The following is an 18,119-nucleotide window of genomic DNA, read 5'->3' as shown; positions in this document are numbered from 1 at the left end:
TTTTTAGAGAAAGGACTTTGTAGCTTTTATATTTGTATCTCCAGTCCTTCCACAGTGCTCTGGATATATACTAAACACTAATAAATGTTTTTTCAATATTCATTAAGGAATCCCTATTCTGTTACATTGTTTATCAAACAAGATGCTCCATCTCCTTGACTCTGGGCATTTTCACTGGTTATCCCCCACATCTGGAATGCTTTCCCTCCTCCTGGCTTTCTTACCTTCCCTCAAGTCTCAGATAAAATCCTTCAGAATTCTACAAATTTCTATAGGAAATTAAAAAAATTCTACAGGCAGTCTTTCTAAGCAATTAGTCACTTCCCTCTTTTGATTATTTTCAATTTATTTTATATATATTTGTAAATTGTTGCTTGCATAGTGGCTCTGCTATTAGCCTGCAAGATCCTGAAGGGCAGGGATGATCTTTTGTCTTTCTTTATCTCCCTATGACTTAGCACAGTCTTTGTATATAGAAGGTGTTTAATAAATGCTGACTAACTGGAATAAACTGTTCTTATCTCCCCCCCCCCCCCACACACACACACCCGGCCAATTCCATTGGGGAAAGTCTTCACATTGAATGGATACCCCTTTAATTCACTAGGAGGTTTGAGTTACCCTCAACCTGGTTTAGTTTGTCTGTTGAGATTGTTTTACCAGGTGTGGCCACTACTATAGCTTCTTGGAGTCACAGATGAGAGTTGGGAGAAAGATGGAAACAAAAAGTAGATAAATAGCTGAAAAGGGCTCAGCAAACCCTCACACCAGAAGTGTGTCCTCCCTGAATACTTGGAGCTTGGTCCTATACAGTGGTGCCTTGATTCTCGTCCAACCTGTTACTTATAGAAATTTGGTGAGAAAACAAAGTTTCCACACTTGCTGGAGACTTGTCATATTTGCTAGAACTTATATGAGTCATAACATCACTTCCACGCTGCTTGCTTGTCACTTGGCACCTTTCTTTCATGATGACAGTCTCAGGGTAGCTCATGAGCTGCCCAGTTCTACTCTAGGTCCACTTGCTCATTGTTTGGGCCTTGATTGGTTCAGAGTAAACGTAATAGCGATTGTTTATTTTTTAAACAGTAGATCTAAGGGCTTATCCTCCCAGATTGATTTTTTTATTGACTTTGAAAAGGAGTCTATTCTTTGCTTTATATTTTACTTAACTGCCTTAATTACTGAGAAATCATAAGGGTGTTGCCCTTCCTGTTTATTATTTTTTTTTTTGGACTAAGCAAAAATGGTCATATTTGGCCTCTTTGCCTCATCTCTCTTTCTTACTTTTATGGGTTTTGCCTCAGTCAAACTGTGACCTGGGCCTAGCTTTAAAAGGTCAAAGTATCTCAAGCCAAGGCTTGTACATCCCAGATTTTTTTTTCAGTCCTTCTGATCTATGTCCAGATGACTCTGGAGTAAGAAGTGAGACTGGTGACTTTGCACAGCACTGCCCCCCCCCCCCAACTCAAATGCCAATTCACTTGTATGTCACAGTATCACCTGTCTGATGTCATGGTCTTGTTCCAGAATGAAGGACAAACATCATCAGAGATATTCATTTTTTAGCATTAGTTATATATATACTTAGAGTGATTTCTTAATTCCCAAATATCTGAAATTATATCTTTCATTATATTTCATTCGATAAGTTCATGTATATAAATGCTTCGGCTTCTCAAATTCAAAGCTACTAACAATTAGACGTTATCCATTTTTGTTCTTTTCAAGTAATTGAACTAAAAAGTTCCTTTGTTTTCTAAGTATCTAGAAATTGTCAACTATAGTAATAATAGATGAAACTGTGACTAATAATGGATGAAATAATGTACAGGATAAGAAGGCATGGAAGGCTATGATCTGCCCCCAAAGAATTTACATAATGATCAGATCTCAAATCTTTAAAAGTTGTGAAAGAAAGTAAAAATTCTTAATCCTTGAATACATCTGGAATTTTATTGAGTTGGAAGTTTTCCTCCAAAGATATAGATCATATTCCATCCATACCTGCTCATTCTGAGGAACTCTCATTGGTAGCTTTCCATATGCAATAGGGACTCCACTCAATATATTAGAGGCCTTCCTTGATTTTCTTCTAACATCATGAAGGTATCAATAGAGGACTCTGATTGTGTTCCTATTATCTCTCCCTAATTCAGAATGACCAGTCCATCTTCTCTTTTCATTATGCTAGTCCTTTATGATATATTTTAACTATTCTTTGGAATTCCTCATTTATTATATGTAACTCTCCCTATTCAGTATGATATTTATATTTAAATCTTTGGTGAAAATTGTACTGCATGTCTCATTGTCATATTGCAAAAGCAGTAGAAGGTTAGCATTAAAAAGGTAGGTCTTTTCTTTTTACATTAAGCTTAGGGAATTTGGAACAAATCACCAAAATCATGGAAAAATCTTTGAACTTAATACTGTGAAAAAAAAGGCAAATAATAGAATGTCAATAACTACTGCTCTGTTGTCTACCCTTTGAAAAATACAAAATATGAAAGTCATCTAAATAAGAATTAAGAATATCCTCAGAAAATATTTTTTAGGGAATAATTTTCCAGGGATAATCAACAATACAGCACATCTATTAGTAAATCATATAGTAAATAAAGACTATATGATTTTGTGCTTATTGCTTAGAAAAAAAGCCATTTGATTTTATGGAACAAAACACCACCTTATGTCCTTTTATTAACCCTCTCTCTCTTTTGACTTATAAGCATCTGGGTAGGCCTTAAATGAGATTTGTAAGTAAAGTAGTAAATAGTACCTAAAAGTGTGTTATAATCTGCCATTACCCAAGGATTCCCTAGTATTCTTAAAGAAGTTAGGGATACCTACTCTCTCCACTAGTCAATCAATTGGTGTTCTGCCTTCTTAGGGGGATCTCCTGAATACCAGTTCCCTTTAATTACTTAATTGTCATTTATTAATTTTTACAGAGGAATATTTTCTTCAAAGGTATAACAAGAACAAATACACAACCATCCTCCCCATATTCCCACACCATTTTGTGACTCGGGAAGATTAGGTTTACAGTTTAGCTCAGTTTCTATATAGGACCAAATTCTGAATCCCAAGCTCATCTTAGATATAAGTCTCAGACACCCTGACTACTCAGGACTTCCCTGGGCTGGCTGCAATTCTAGTCTGAGATCCTGCCACCAGGGTCACTATAGTTTAAACTCCTGGGCCTGAGGGCTCTACCATCTATGCCTAGAACTGAAAAGGATAAATGAAACCCCACTAACCAAATCCCCCAAACCTGATTTTGGAGCCATAGAGCCTAAAAGTAGGTTTGTGGAAAGAGGAGGTAGCCTTCCTTCCACATTGCTCCATAGTCCCTGTGCTATGGGTGAATAAGGCTAGCCCTGAATGCTGCCAGAAAAAGAGAAATGGTATACTTGGCTGATGGATGCAGACTGTTCCAGTTACTTAACCAATGGAAAGAGCTGTTCACACAGAATTGTTAGGGCGACAAAGATATCTTCTCCCAGAAACAAGTCCCTCCACTTTAGATAATCTGAGTATGTGCAAAACCTTATTTTGTATATTTGTCAAAAGTGTTCACCACTGTACTGGAGGAGATATTGGGAAGAGTCGAATTTAAAGAAGCATTTTCTGTGGAAAAAAGTTCTCTGATTTTTGTGCTGATCGCATCAAAGTCCAGAACACTGCAGTCTCATTCAATTGGATCTGTAATCACTCAAAAAAGTTTGACCTGATCATCCACACAAGAAAGACCATGTAGATGAAGACATGAATTTTTTTTTCTTTTTTAGATTTTTGCAAGGCAATGTGGTTAGGTAACTTGCCCAAAGTCACACAGCTGGTTAATTATTAAGTGTCTGAGGTTGAATTTGAACTCAGGTCCTCCTGACTCCAGGGCTGGTGCTCTATCCACTACGCCACCTAGCTGCCCCAAGATGTGAAATTTTCAACAAGTATTTGGGTGAATATTCTACAGAGCTGTCCATAAGTATGTGTGAACATATATGTATATAAGCTTGTATAAACATATGCATATACATATATGTATGTATATACATATACACATGTGTATATATACATATATATATGTGTGTGTGTGTATATATATATATATGATAGATAGAACATATAAGCAAAGAGATGAGTCCAGAGTTGAAAAAGAAGAGGAAAGTGGGAGGAATTGCTTTCAGAAGTAATAATATTTTAAAAAATATTTTAAAAGGGGAAGCTAGGTGGCACAGTGGATTGAGCACTGGCCTTGGAGTCAGGAGTACCTGAGTTCAAATCTGACCTCAGACACTTAATAATTACCTAGCTGTGTGACCTTGGGCAACCACTTTATCCCCATTGCCTTGCAAAAACCAAAAAAAAATTTTTTTTTGAAATGCAAGAAATTAAACATTCTCTATTTTTCCATTACAAAGTTCTCAGTAACCAATAATAGTCAATGTCAAATAGTAAATGTAAAAATGACAAAGAAACTTCCCATAGAAGAATAAATAACATGATAGTGGGAATTTTTTTGTTTTGTTTTATCTCATCTTTATAGTCCCAATGCCAAATTCTTCCCCAAAATAGAGGCCCTTAATTTTCAATATCATAATCTAGTCACATTGTGAGAATAAGGACTGAGCTATCCCATATTTTTCACTGCTGTCTTTGTGATATCTGAAGAAAATGAGGAAGCCCCCTAAATCACTGGATGCCCCTTCTGAGACAAAGTTATGGGTGGATAAGAGTTACCTAAGATAGTCAGGAATGGATGGATTGCTATTAGGATTGCTGGAAGGAATGTTTAGATTAACAAAATCACAGATCCATTTAGATAATGATATATATATATATAATATATGTATATATACATATATATGTGTGTATGTATATATATATATATATATATATATATATATATATATATATATATATATATATATATATATATATATATATATATCAACCCTGGACAAGATGAGTACAAGAAAACTGGTACACAGAAGAAATAAAATACCAATAGGTTGGCACACATGGTTTTTTTGAGCTCTATGGATCCATTTTATATTGGTTAATATAAAAAGAACTGGATCCTCCTGCAAATGTGCCAGTCTTAAGTAGGTTTGATAAGACTTAACACAAGAAAGGCTTATACAATTCCTCTAAAGTCAGAGATTGAGTCATTAGTCACTTTAGCCATTTTAAACTTCATTTCCTTCCTCCTGTATAGTGATCCATGCTACCTTTTCCCTTCTTATACTTTCTTCAAGGATTTCTATGAGGGTAAGGGTTGTGTTTTTTGCCTTTCTTTGTAGCCTCTGCATATGGCAGAATACCTCAAATATAATAAGCATCGGGCCTGGTACATAATAACCTGACCAATTCATCTCTTGTTGAGTTATTTGAGTCAAGTATGACACTTTGTGATCTCATTTGGGGGCTTCTCAGCAAAAATACTGGACTGATTTGACATTTTACAAGTGAGAAAACTGAGGCAAACAGATTTAAGAGACTTACCCAGGGTCACACATTTGAGGCCAGTTTTGAATTCAGGAAGATGTGTTTTCCAGATTTTAGGTCTGATGTCCTATATATTTCACCATCTAGTTGCCCTATTTTCAAATTCATATGTAGATCATTTTTATAAAAAATTTTATAGTGGTGAAAAAAGACCTAGAAGTATTGTTATTCACATCCATTTTGTTGCCTTTTTTGAATATCAATACTGTTAAAGTTTTCCAAACTTTTTGGCATTTTGTCCACTTTCACATGCTTTCAAATGACCTCATCTGCAGCAAAGATTTTTGTATCATTCTTGTTCTATTCAGACTTTTTTTTCCCCTCTTTAGTCTTCTGTCTTCTTTTTAAATCATGTCTCTCTATCATTCCCAGGTTGAAAGTACAGTGGCTACTTACAGTCTGGGCCCCATTCTGATCATTGATCAGTTCTTCTTCTGACCTGGGCCAGTCTTTTAGACATTCCCCATATTGATGTTCTGTACATGCTCTGCTTAGCTCACAGCGGCTTATCAGTATAGGACAATGGGAAAAAAGCAATAGTATTAGAGTCAGAAGAACTGGGTTCAAATTCCATATTTGTCATTATGTGTGTAAATTTAGGCAAACTGTTTGGCTTCTTAGGATCTCTTTTGAAAATTGTTTTGTTCTTTTTTTCCAGTTGCATGCAAAGATAGTTTTCAACATTCAATCTTTTTGTAAACTTTTGAGTTCCACATTTTTTCTGCCTCTTTCCCTTCTTTTCTCCCTTTCCATGACAGTGAGTAATATAATATAGGTTACACATATATATATCACATTTAACATATTTCTGTTATCAGTGAGATTATGAAAGAAGAATCAGAACAAAAGAAAAACCATGAGAAAGGAAAAAAACATAAAAATTTAAAAAGTGAAAATAATTTGCTTCTGTTTGCAGTCAGACTCCATAGTTTTTTCTCTCAATGTGGATAGCATTTTCCATCACAAGTCCCTTAGAATTGTCCTTGATCACTGAACTGCTAAGAGGAACTAAGTCTATCATAGTTGATCATCACACAATGTTGCTATTAATGTGTAAAATGTTCTTCTGGTTCTGCTCACTTTACTCAGCATCAGGTCATGTAAGTCTTTCCAGGTTTTTCTGGAATCCACCTGCTCATGATTTTTTTAATTAAATATTTTATTTGTTTTCTAATTATATGCAATAGTAGTTTCTACCTATCTTTTTTGATAAGGTTTTGAATTTTACACATTTTTCTCCACCCTTCCTTCTCTCTCCCTACCCTCCCCACAAAAGGCAGTCTGATAATCTTTACATTGTTTTCATGCTATACATTGTTCAAAATTTAATGTGTTGAGAGAAAAATCATGTCCTTGAACCAGAAATAAAAAATTAGAGATAGTAAAATTATGTAGTACATAAGATGACTTTTTTTAAAAAAAATTGAAGGTAATAGTCTTTGATCTTTATTTAAATTCCACAGTTCTTTCTCTAGATATAGTCTTCTCTGTTGCAGATACCCTAAAATTGTCCCTGATTATTGCACTGATGGAAAGAGCATTAAGGTTGATTATCACCCCCATGTTGCTGTTACAGTGTACAGTGTTTTTCTGGTTCTGCTCATTTTGCTCCTGTTCATAATGTTTTACAGAATAAATAGTCTTTCATCACATTCATGTACAATTTGGAACTATGATGCAGCAATAGCACTACTAGGTCTGTATCACAAATGTATCATAAAAAAAAGGAAGAAAGACCTACCTGTACAAAAATATTTATAGCATTTTTTTTTGTGGTGGCAAAGAATTAGAAATTGAGAGAATACTCATCAACTGAGGAATGGCTGAATATATTGTGGTATATGAATGCAATAGAACCCCATTTTCTCATTTATAAAATGAGAGAGTTGGACAAGATGACCTCCTAAAAGTTTCTTTAAAAATTTTTATAGGTATTTTCTAGATGGAGTTCTATTGCCATAATTTAAACATAAAAATGCCTTTATTAAGTCTAAAATTCAGTTTCCTTTCAAAGCTTCTATTAATCTGGCCTATACCAACTTTGAAACTGTATTTTTTAATATTCCCCAATTCTTAACTTCCAATTAAGTGGCAAAGTGGATAGAGTACAGGACCTGAAGTTGGAAAGACTTATCTTCCTGAGTTCAAATTTGGCCTCAGACCTTTGACAGTGTGGGGGTGCTATTTTTCTGTTCCTAGTTCTTTTTTGGGGGAAGGGAAAATATTTGAATTCTTGATCTTGCTTGTGGAGGGAATGCCTAATATGAAAATTGCCTCTATCAATTTAAGTGGACAATATGTTTAATTCATGATCTTAAATAAAGGGGTGAAAGGAAGTGTTAAGTGACTTGACCAGTATCATGCAGCTAGTTATGGGTCTTTCTGCCTCCAAGACAACACTGTGTATATACATACTACCCTACACTGCTTCTCAGTTCCATTCAGGTAAACATTTATTTATCTATTTATTTATTTATTCATTCACTTATTTATTTATTTACTTACTGTATGGATATTTCATATAGTAAAATAATATCATTATAAAGGGTTTTTTTTTGGGGGGGGGGAGAATTGGTTTTCATTAAAGGAGACCACTACAGAGAAATAATGTGAATTAATACTAAGTAAGGGACAACAGACTAAAATTTTCTGGTAATGTAAAGCAGTATTTATGTGAAGAGAATCATTCTGGAACCTTTTTTTTAATACTATCAGACAGGATGAAATACAATGAGAATTATACTAGCCTCTTGGGAGGTTATAATATAAAAATCCATATTAAGTAGAATTTGGCTCCAAGGATCCTGGGGCCCAGATATAATCCTAATGTCAGGGTCATTCCATTGTGGACCCCATATGCTTAGGCAGAGGCTCTCTTGCTCCACCCATACCCATTATAGAATGGATGCCAAGGGAACTTCCCCACAAACAATGACTTGGGATATGGGTGGTGCTGGCTGAGGTTTCTGGCTTTTCAATAACTCTCATTTTCTGTGAGTTTCACAGAAGGTTGGTTGGTTGGTCCAAGTTCCATGTTTGTTGTATACTCAACAGTTCTAAAATATTTGAGGGAAGAAAAAGGTAACCAAAAGGTCTGGAAAATACTAGGGATATTCCAAGTACAGTATAGCTGACCACTTGGGGCTCCCCCAGGGCCATGGAACAACTCATTCTTAGGTAGAAACTAAGGAGGATTTTAACTGAGGAATTTAAACCAATGACAGGGATTCAAACACAATTATTTATCTACCAATTTGCTTTTTTTCTCTCTATGTACTCTCAGAACTGAAGAGGCCATCCTATCATGCCTGGAAAAGAGTTCTCAGTGGATAGAATGTTTATCTAGAATAGTTTTCCCCACCTGATTCAAAAACTTTAAGTCACCTTTTTTACCACAGTAAATTAGCTGCACATCTATTATTGTTCTATACAATATTGAACCAAATTAGACTGTACCATATAATAGCTGGGGATGAGATTGTTTTTGTTCAGTCCTTTTTTAATCATGTCCAACTCTTAGTGACTCCATATGGGATTGTTTTGGCAAAGATACTAGAATGATTTGCCATTTTCTTCTCTAGCTCATTTTACAGTTGAATAGAGACAAAAGTTTCTCAGTCATACAATTACTAAGTGTCTGAGGCTAGATTTGAACTCAGAGCTTCCTGACTTGGGGCCCAGCACTTTATTCATTGTGTTACCTAGCTACTCTGAGACTGTATATAATCTTTTTTTTTTTAGGTTTTTTCAAGGAAAATGGAGTTAAGTGGCTTGCCCAAAGCCACACAGCTAGGTAATTATTAAGTGTCTGAGACCAGATTTGAACCCAGGTACTCCTGACTTCAGGGCTGGTGCTTTATCTACTGTGCCACCTAGCCGCCCCTGTATATAATCTTTTGAAAGATATTTTAAATTATTTGAGAGTTAAAATTTTTGAAGTGCTTTATAATTGTTTTAAATAGTATTTTTGATTTTTTTTGTTTTTTACAAGGCAATGGGGTTAAACAAATTTCCCAAGATCACACAGCTAGGTAATTATTAAGTGTCTGAAGTCGGATTTGAACTCCTCCTGACTCCAGGCTGGTGCTTTATCCACTGTGCTACCTAGCTGCCCCTTAAAGACTATTTTTAAAAAAAATTACAACCACAGAAGTCAAACAGCAAAAGACAAATGGATTGATTTCTTTTTTTTTTGACAATTTATCCCTCTCAGGCCCCTTTCTGCTCCAACTACTACAAGTGGGTCTTAGAGAAGACCACAGCATATTCATCAAAGATTCACCTAGTCATGATTTGAAAAACTCCAGTGAGGTCTGAGTGGGCTCCCTCCTACTAATTTTGGAGGCAGCTCCTTCCTTTGGCAAGTTCTATTTATGAGAAAGCTTTTTCTGACATTAAGATCAACTACCCCCTTGCAAGTCCAACTCATTTTTCCTAGTTCTATTCTCTTTTGGCATTCTTCTGGATATGATAAGCATATTGAGATATAATCATGGAATCTATAGTTGGAAGTCATTTCAAGAAATATTGTTCTTGATCTCTGATTCTAAGGAATTCTAAAGCTAAATATTGAACAATATAAATAAAAATCTAAAAAAGAGAAAAATGAATGCATTGTTACTGGTTACATTTATCCATTCTATTAAGACTGTGAACTTGTAGTGTGCTTTTGAGTATAAGTATCTAGAGCTACGAGATCTTGTGATATTTGGTAGGAGTATAAAAAACTCCAATTAATTACAGGCCTAAGTAACAATGCAAGAAAGTACCCATTTCTAATTATAGGATGACCGATTCATTTCTGTGCTTATTGGTGTATTTCAATGTATATCAGTAGAAGGCTTTTCTGAAGACAGAAACTCTCTCATTTTTCTATTCAGATCCTATATTACAAATATAGCAGGCGCTAATGAATTCTTGCTTATTAAGAAGGCTACATAGGCAATCTCTTAAAGTGAACTAATGAGTTTAAAAAAATATCACTATAACTTTATGTTATAATCATTTACCCTTTTTTCCAGTTTTATTCAAGGTCATGTACAAAATATTTTTGGATCAAGGAGTATTTAATACTTCTCTTCATCTGGATTTTAATCTGGAAATAAAATCATACTCTTCCTTGCTACATTGGCAATTTACATGGAACCAATCCTGTATGTTGTTCTTCTTTTAAATTGTTCCTTCTAAAGTACTTTGAATACCTTTTAGAAAATAAATGACATCTCTCATGCATGGTTGTTTTACTTATTTGCTTTTTTCTGAATCACAACTTCTCTGCCTCTACTGAAGTTGTTGGTCTTTTCATGAAATTTATTTGTTCTTGCAAGAATTGCTCAAAATCAACTGCACCCATAATCTCATCTTCTATAAAATGTGTTCAATCCAGAGTGAATTGGAAGATTTACTTATTTGTTTTGCTGTTTTCATTACATTTTTTTTTAGGTTTTTGCAAGGCAAATGGGGTTTAAGTGGCTTGCCCAAGGCCACACAACTAGTTAATTATTAAGTGTCTGAGACTGGATTTGAACCCAGGTACTCCTGACTCCAGGGCTGGTGTTTTATCCACTACACCACCTAGCCACCCCATATTTTTTTAGGTTTTCTTTTTTCAAAAAAGGAATTAATTTTAAACATTATGAATAAAGCCATGCAGGTTTTCTGAAGTATGCACTAAATAAAACATTTTTTCCCTCCTAGTCTTGAATATTCTAAGTAACTCTCTTCTATCTATCCACTAAAAAAAATAAAGTCTATAAGGATATGATTTCTCTCTCAACACATTCAATTTAGATCAATGTATAGCATGGAAACAACGTAAAGACGAACAGACTGCCTTCTGTGAGTGTGGGGTGGGGGGAGGGAAGCTAGATTAGGGGAAAAAATTGTAAAATTCAAAAATAAATAATTTTTTTAAAAAAGAAAAAGTCTAATGGGAACACAGACTGATGAAATAGGCATAAAAAAGGCAACTGCAAAAATCTGTCATTGTCATGGGTGGTGCTCTGGCTAGTGCTTTTGCCAAGTGAGTAGGATACGTTGATAATGTTCGGTTGGAGAGCCAGTTGACTTTCCAGTAAAGCAGGCTTGTAGAGCAGAAAGATCTCACAAGAACAAAGCCAAGTTTTCAAAAGCAGTCATAGCAGCCCAATAATGACATGGCTGTTTTTCTTAGCAATCTAGGGACTATGCCAAGTGTTCATATGTGCAGCCAGCATACACTGGGACCTGAGCTTACATACTGTAAGAAGAAAAGGATTTACTGTACATTGTCTCAAGTCTATGGTGCTTAGAAAATGACAGAATATGAATTTAGAGCAGGAGCTCAGATAGTTGAGAATCTCTTGTCAACGAACAGAGGTGAAACTTGGAATGAAATACTCTATGGTTGCCCTTCTTTTATCTTTATCAGGCTGGAGAACACTCAATGAAAGCATTTTAAAAGGGTGGTATTTTCATGTGTGGTTCCTGGGTTTTTCATTCTGCTTCAACAAACATAATTAAGAACTTACCATGACATACAAGGTACTGAGGGAGGAGGCTCTGAATACACAAAGACAAAAATGAAATAGTCTGAACCTTCAAGAAGCTTATATTTCTCTAAGGTGTACAACAGGTACTCACATAAGTAAATACAAAACATACAATTAATTTTTCTTCAAAATCAGAAGAGTATACTTAGCTTTGATTTGGTTTGATTTGGATTTGATTTGGCTAAAGAATTTTGGGACTAATGGGGGAGGAGCAGCAAGTGGGGATATTGTATTATGGAAGAATAACATATTCTTGAATTCATATAATTTCATTGTTTTTAAAATGCTATTTCATATATATATATATATACACACACACACACACGCACTGTATCATTTTAACATCATGTAAAAACTGAGGCAGGGGTCACACAGCAAGTTAGACGTGGGCCTTTTGACTTCTGTTCCATCAACAATTCTCAAAACTTTTGGTTCTAGGAGCCCTTTATACTTTTTTTTTTAAGATTTTTTTTGTTTTGAGTTTTACAATTTTCCCCCTAATCTTACTTCCCTCCCCCCACCCCCTACAGAAAGCAATTTGCCAGTATTTACATTGTTTCTATGGTATATATTGATCCAGACTGAATGTGAGAGAGAAATCATATCTTTAAGGAAGAAACATAAAGTATAAGAGATAGAAAGATCAGACAATAAGATATCAGGGTTTTTTTTTCCCCCTAAATTAAAGGTAATAGTTCTTGGTCTTTGTTCAAACTCCACAGTTCTTTCTCTGGATACAGATGGTATTCTCCATTGCAGACAGCCTCAAATTGTCCTTGATTGTTGCACTGATGGAACAAACAAATCCATCAAAGTTGATCATCGCCCCCATGTTGCTGTTAGTGTGTACAATGTTTTTCTGATTCTGCTCATCTCACTCAGCATCAGTTCATGCAAATCTTTCCATGATTCCCTGAATTCCCATCCCTCCTGGTTTCTAACAGAACAATAGTGTTCCATAACATACATATACCACACTTTGCTAAGCCATTGCCCAATTGAAGGGCATTTACTTGATTTCCAATTCTTTGCCACCACAAATAGGGCTGCTATGAATATTTTTGTACAAATGATGTTTTTACCCTTTTTCATCATCTCTTCAGGGTATAGACCCAGTAGTGGTATGGATTGGTGGTATTGCTGGATCAAAGAGTATGCACATTTTTGTTGCCCTTTGGAGCCCTTAAAATCTTAAAATTGAAGACTCTAAAGAGCTTTCATATGCAAGCTATATCTATATATTTATTGTATTATAAATAAAAATTATTTTTATTAATCTTAAAACTAATATTATCACTTACATGTTAATACAAATAGTATTTTAAATAAAATAATTATTTCTCCAAACAAAAAAAATTAGTGAAGAGTGGCATTCTTTTTACTTGTTTTTGAAAATTCTTTAATGTCTGACTTAATAGTAGGCAATTAGATTCTCATATTTACTTCTTTATTCAATCTATTTGTGATATGTTCTGTTCTTTGAAGTATATGAAGAAAATTTAGTCTCACAAAGATATGTAGTTAGAAAAGAGTATTTTAATAGTCTAACAATATTTTAATATTATTATAAATAGTTTCAGCTTCATGGATTTCTTAAAAGAGGGTCTCTGATGTTACACAGGCCACATTTTAAGAACCATTACTCTATACCATACCTTTTATGTATGGTGACAGAACTGCTGATTGTGACAGAAGTACTTCAACTGAAAAGGAAACAATTATGCAGGGAAATTTTAAGAAATCATATTCCTTTTTCTCTAAAGGTTTTCCCTAATATTCTTGACCATATGATAACTAGATAATTTTGTTGTATCTACACAGACATCCTTTATGATGTAAAGTGAGTTTTAGTGTACATTTCTTCCCCTTTTCAACAGAGACTGAAGTAGGTTAGGGCAATAGAGTTTTTTTTCCAGAACTGTGAAGATTAATTTGGCAAAAAAATATTGTAACTAAAGTAATATTTACCAACTGAGTTTTCTTAAATACTTCTTGAATTATTTTCAGATCATAAATTTCAAAGTTAATTTGAGGGTAGGGTTTATTTTTGGTTTTATTTATATTGGTGTTGAAATTTCTAGTTTCAACTCTATTTTCTGAAAAATTTCATCTGTTATTCATCCTTTCAAAAGTATAATTTAAAAACAGATATTAAAATTAAGTCAAATGATAAAAATATAGCCATTTATATTTTAGAGAAGAAAAAGGCATAAATGATAGATATGTAGTGATTTTAATACTAAGTAGATTACCTGAGCATCATCATCATGCCCCAGGAAACAGTATGCTATATTTATGTTTTGTATGCCAAGAGTATTCTGAGTTCTCAATAAACAATAACTCACCTTTACATAACACTTCACAGTTATGTCCATGTAGTTCTCATATGAACCTTACAGCAATCTTTTGAGGGATTTTTGTTATTGTTTTTGTTTTATTTAGTCATGTCTGACTCTTTGTGACCCCATTTGGGGGTTTTCTTGGCAAAGAAGTTGGAATGTTATTTCCTTCTCTAGCTCATTTTACAGAAACTGAAGCAAATAGGGTTAAGTGAATTGTCAAGGGTCACAGAGCTAGTAAGTGTCTGAGGTAGAATTTGAATTCAGGGACATGAGTCTTCCTGACTTCAGATTGAACACTCTGTTCAGCTAGATGCCTCAACTTTCTAAGGTACAGAATGTAAATATTATCATCTCCATTTCACATAGGATGAAGACCCAGGGAAGGTTTGATGACTTGTTCAAGGTTATATATGCAGTAAGTGGAGGAGCTAGAAAATAATTTCATGTTTTTTGATCCTATCAAAGTTTATATTCTGGAATGAGTTGTTAGAACAATTGAGATTAAGAATGGGAACTGGACCTCTGCTTCACTGGAATTTTCAGAATGAGGAATCAATATAGATTTGCAATTACTCTGAAACTTACTCTCATCTTTAGAAGTTGCCTGGGATACTAAGAAATTAGGTGATTTACCTAGGGTCATATAACTTAAATGTGTATGAGGTAGGATGTGAACCCAGGTCTTTCTAGATGGCTTTCTGGCTCTTCTCTGACATACAGTAATGATATATTTATATAGCACTTTAAGCACTTGCTTCAAAACTGCCCAGTGAGATTGGTAATGCAGTGCAATTTACTATTCTCTTGTCACAAATGAAGAAACAGAGCCTCAGACAAAGTTATTTTTCCTTAGTCACTACAGTCTCAGAGTCAGGATTTAATGAACCATATAGACACAGAGACAGACAGACAGACAGATAGACAGACACACACACACACACACAGATAAAGAGAGGGAAGGTAAGGGAGATGGGAGACAGAAAGAGAAAGAGAGGAAGAGAAAGAAAAGGAGAATGAGAGAAAATATGGCCTGTTTCCTGGCCCAAGGTATTCCTTTTTCTTTTAAGTCAATTTATCTCTGACCTTAGATTACCATATTTTAAAACACTAAAGCTAATAAACATGTCCAAGCCATTGACCCAATGCACAGTAGGCAGGCAGTCACCTTGCTTTGTCCTGCTGAAAAGATGGTTGGGCAAATATTTGGTCAAGGAGACTTGTTTCCACACCACAGCTCTGCATGAAGCCTTTGGCTAGTTTGGTGAGAACTCATCGGACTGTTCTAATCTCTTAGCTAATCTAATACAACCTAATACAACTGACTAAGAAGATGTCTCTCAGTTTTGCTTAGGGATGCTGGCACCTGTGATACATGGATATGTAAAGCTAGTGGGGGTTGATTGCTTCTTTTTAGAACACAATCTTTGTAAAAACAAACTCTTTGAAACTTGAAGGCAGAGTCCTAGGCCAAATTTGAAAAATTTTCTCAGGAAAAGTAACTCCACTACTAAAACATTTTTTTTTTTTTGCTTATGATTTCCATGCGCCTTTGCAAACCTGAGATAATATTCCATTTTCACTTCCATAGCCATGTGCCAAGCAATATATAGACTGAACAACTCAAATTAAAAAAGCAATAATTAGAGGAAAAGGCCCAGAGACTCTCCTAATTGCTTAGCTGAAAATGTCACACATCATGTGCAAGAAAAAATATTTGATGGATTTGGAGTTAGGAAATAGCTTCAAATGTTTGTTTTCAACATTTAAAAACTGTGTGACCTTGGGCAAGCCACAACCTTTTTACAATTCAGGTTTCCAATCTTTAAATGAAGATTAATTAATTAATCAAATATTTATTAAGCATTTACTATGAACCAGAGGGGCAGCCAGAGGGTGAAGTGAGTAGAACAGCTGATCTGGAATCAGAAAAACTAATCTTCATGAGTTCAACCCTGGCCTCAGACTCTTACTAACTGTATGAGCTAATCTGGGCAAGTAAATAAAAACAAGACAAAATAAAACCAAAACTACATTCTTAATGGTGGCATCAAAAATCTGGTTGGCTCTTGTCTCCTGTGGGGTGTGGTGAAGCCCATAGACCCTTTCTCAAAATAATAGCTTTCAAATTGGAATAAAATAATAGAATTGCCCATTGGAATATAATTATTGTAATATGAACAAAAGTCAAGTTTCTAGGCTCCAGGTTAAGAACTCTTATCTCAGAAAGTTCCTAGTGGCACTATTAGCTCAAGTGACTTGTCTTGGGTCATATAGCCATTGTCTGATACGTTGTCAGAGACATGGCTTGAACATTGGTCTTCTTGGCTTCAAAGCTAGATCTCCATCCACTATCTCACATATTTTGGATTAATAGGCTCCACAAGTTTCATAGTAATTATTCAAATATATCTATTCTATTTTGAAAATTGAAGAGGTTCAAAACCACTCCTTGAGGGAAGCTATGAAGATTTATTGTACAATTAAGGGACAGAATTACTATTATTGAATTAACTTGTAAAATAATTTCTTAAGGGAATTGTTAAATAATGTCCCTTGTTTTTACTTCCTGATTATTACATATAAAAATAGGAAATAAAAAATTATTGTTATGGGTAAAGAAATGTTCACACCTTGGTTATTTCCTTTTTTCCACTTTATATTATTGTTTCCATTTTTCTTAAAGTTTGTTACTTCTTTCCCCTCAAGAAGAGACCCATGGGAGAGTCGTAATATAATGCAACCTTTTTCTTTGGGTTATGACCTTTCCTATAAAACAATGAGAACAAAGAGTGGGATCTTTCTTGAGATACTTTCCTACAATTAGTTTAGTCCCCATCACCTAATTTGACTCCTTTCCCTCATCCCACCATGCCCCTTGTGTGATTAATGAACATTATGAACATTCACCTCATTTCTCACTTTTTCCAAGAAAATATCTGTAGTAAACATTTACCAAACTGATACTTGAATAGACTTACTATTTGATTTTAATCTACAGTATGTAGCATAGAGCACTTAGTTCTTTTCTTATTCCTTGGATCCTGATTTTGTCTCCTATATATGGATTGTAAATTTCTTGGAGATACAGATCAGATGCTATGTCTCAAAGAATTTCAAAGCTCGAAAGGACCTCAGAGATCATGTAGTCCTACTTTTTATGCCATGTATAACATCCCTATGAATGACTATCTGGGCCTTTGCCTTTGTCATACCTTTTAAGCCCATTCCATAATGTGATGTCCTGTCTGATCTCAAGGAACTGTGAATCAAATAAGTGTGAAGACAAATAGCCTAATAGGATGATTATGGGAAGAGAAGGATTAGGTATAAGGGACAAATATAGTCAATTAAAGCCTGTGGAAAATTTGAGGAGGGGGAGATTGCTTTCATAATCTAATTTGTATTACACATTGTGCAGCATTCTCTCTCAGACTAGTTCCCCAATTTGAACTTGCATTGTTACTGCATTCTTCTTCTTACTCCTCCCCCTGCTGGAACTTGGAGCCCTATCCCCGGGAACCCAAGCTTCTAATTAGGAAGATTTCATCTTATCTTATGTGGTCCTACCTACTCGGATGCTTCCTGGTCCTCTCTAAGAGAAGGAACTTCTACTTGTCTTTTCTTCCCTTCCTAATCCTTGTTTACCTGTTATTACTATTAATACTAAACAGAGTATCTAAATACTAAAACAGCAATAATACTGATTATTATTATTTTATCTTTTTTCTATTAT

This window comes from Macrotis lagotis, chromosome X (genome assembly GCF_037893015.1).
Source record: "Macrotis lagotis isolate mMagLag1 chromosome X, bilby.v1.9.chrom.fasta, whole genome shotgun sequence".
Classification (NCBI taxonomy): Eukaryota; Metazoa; Chordata; class Mammalia; order Peramelemorphia; family Peramelidae; genus Macrotis; species Macrotis lagotis.
The sequence above is the reverse complement of the archived record's forward strand: the minus strand, read 5'-3'. Positions refer to the sequence as shown.